At 37.5% G+C, this 2,575-nt stretch overlaps 1 long non-coding RNA gene across 1 annotated transcript in view; it reads left to right on the top strand.

Moving 5' to 3' along the window:
• Positions 1–2,281: 2,281 nt before the first annotated feature.
• Positions 2,282–2,575, top strand: part of LOC131985182 (uncharacterized) — a 26,195-nt gene continuing 25,901 nt past the window's right edge. Inside the window, exon 1 of the long non-coding RNA XR_009395618.1 lies at positions 2,282–2,348. This is a non-coding gene — a long non-coding RNA (uncharacterized LOC131985182). The remainder of the gene's footprint in view (positions 2,349–2,575) is intronic.

Raw genomic sequence — 2,575 nt, 5'->3', positions numbered from 1 at the left:
CGGCTAACTGCAGCGTCCACGCCGCCTCGTCGATGTTTTCGCTGAACAAAGTTAAAAACAGGACCATCCCAAGCCTCAGGCAGCAGCTTCTTTTTATCAGCACGCTACACTTCTCAGGGAGAAAACTCCAGCTGCCAAGAAGCAGAAACACAGTGGAGTGCCTGCTCACATTTATCCTCAGAGTTACAGAATATTAGTGTGTTACATCAATATTGCATCACCAAAAAAAAAAAATCATTCTGGGATTGGGAATAAGGTTGGTAGTTGCTTTTCAAGTTAGTATGGGCACACTGGGTATAAATATTCATGTGGCAGCGTTGATGCTGTAATGTGGTTACCCACGGTTACTGGCCCGCTGAATGGAGAAACCCACCGCTCCGTGTTTGGGGTGAAGGGAATAGATTCTGGGCATTTATCCACTGTTTTATTAACTCACTATATCAGACGAGAAGTCGAAGCCTTTCAGGAACTCAAGAAATAAAGTCTGATTCTTTCGTTGAAGAAAGTCCAACTTGATCCCACACGGAGATAAAAAACAGTTCGAGACGTTTTCTGCACATCTGCCAACACCATTTTACCCATATAGCTGTTTACTGCTCAGCCCTGTATGGATGGGATTAGAACCTGACAGATATATCACAGGAATCCGTGAAATAGCCACGGAATCACTCAAATTTCCGTGAAACTGACACGGATTTCGCTACAATGCAAGTTAATGACAGTCATATCCCGTGGCTATTCCATGGATATTTGTTCCTATTGGTTTGTTCCAAGTCACGTGACTTTCAAGGTCCCGGCCGTCAGAACAAAAAACATGGCGGACAGTTCTCTCATTTTTAGTGAAAAAAATCAATATTTTGACTACGTTTCTGCATAAAAATGGATTTTGATCACATTTCTAGCGAGAAATATATGTTTTATTTGCTAAATATTAACCCAGTGAATGTACATAATCACTTTGTATGTTGGAATAGCCACGGGATATGACTGTGATTAACTTGCATTGTAGCGAAATCTGTGTCAGTTTCATGGAAATTTGAGTGATTCCGTGGCTATTTCACGGATTCCTGTGAGACCAGGTTGTTTTTTTCCATATAGCTGTTTACTGCTCAGCCCTGTATGGATGGGATTAGAACCTGACAGACAAAAAATTAGCAATTACAAATACTAGCCAATATTGTTCTATCAGTATTAGAGTTGTCAAAAGTATTGATACTCAAAAAAGTATCGATACTAAAACGTTGTATCCGGATACCATACTCATTTTCAAAAGTATCGATACCGAAGCAGAGAAAAGTCGACCTGCAACCAAACAGCAACACACACAGCCGACTCTACCGTCTGTTTGACCAACAACGAAAATATGATGCCAAGTCCCCAGAAGAGTGCAGAATAGAGGACAATGCACTTTCTCAACACTGTGTGACTGAATAATTCCGTGCACTTTTCAGTTTCAGACGTTTTTTGTAACAGGTGCAGCTGCTGAGAATAAAGCATTTCACCAGTGTAATGTTCATGTTAACTGGTTTGGCTAGTGTCATTTGGTTTATTGTTATGTGTGTAAAGCATAGCCAAGGATGGAACACACAAATTGTGGTTATTTTTTTATCAAGCTTGCCTAATATTGTGCACAGCATACAACCGCAAAATATTGTTCTAATTGTTATTGTTTATTGTATTTATTTATTTTTTGCACCACCTCAGACCTGAAGCTTGTTATCATAGTTGCAGTTTCTTTTTGCACAACTGTTTTTTCTTATAAATATTTAACCTGTGGTTCTGTTAATTTTTACATGTTGCATTTTTCTTGTTAATAAAAATATTTCTGTTAAATTTTGGGGTCTTTGTTTTTATCCTTGTGGTATCGAAAATGGTATTGAGTATTGAATATTTTCCTGAATATCGTATCGAGTTGAACATTTTAGTATCGTGACAACCCTACTCAGTATCAGTGTACACTGTAAAAAAAACTGTTGTTTTTATCGATTAGTTGTTTGAGTTACAGACATTTTTTACAGTGCAGGTTAAACCTTTAAAACAAACAAATAGAGATAATGGATACCATAGACCTTTCTTTGAAAATCTAGTTTCAGGAGAACTTAAATAAATAAATCTAGATATAAAAAACAATTAATTGATTAATTGTAAGAGGGCTGCCACAATGTAGTAAAATAATAGTACAGTAATAGTGTCAAACAGTCAACTCAAAAACTGAACCTGGTCTCACAGAAATCCGTGAAATAGCCACGGATTTCGCTTAACTCAAAACACGGATTTCGCTACAATGCAAGTTAATGACAGTCATATCCCGTGGCTATTGGTTTGTTCCAAGTCACGTGACTTTCAAGGTCCCGGCGGTCAGAACAAAAAAACATGGGGGACAGTTCTCTCATTTTTAGTGAAAAATCAATATTTTGACTTAGTTTCTGCATAAAAATGGATTTTGATCACATTTCTAGCGAGAAATATATGTTTTATTTTCTAAATAGTCACTCAGTGAATGTACATAATCACTTTGTATGTTGGAATAGCCACGGGATATGACTGTCATTAACTTGCATTGTAGCGAAATCCA

Source organism: Centropristis striata, chromosome 14 (genome assembly GCF_030273125.1).
Source record: "Centropristis striata isolate RG_2023a ecotype Rhode Island chromosome 14, C.striata_1.0, whole genome shotgun sequence".
NCBI classification, from domain to species: domain Eukaryota; kingdom Metazoa; phylum Chordata; class Actinopteri; order Perciformes; family Serranidae; genus Centropristis; species Centropristis striata.
This window is presented reverse-complemented; position numbering and strand designations above follow the sequence as displayed.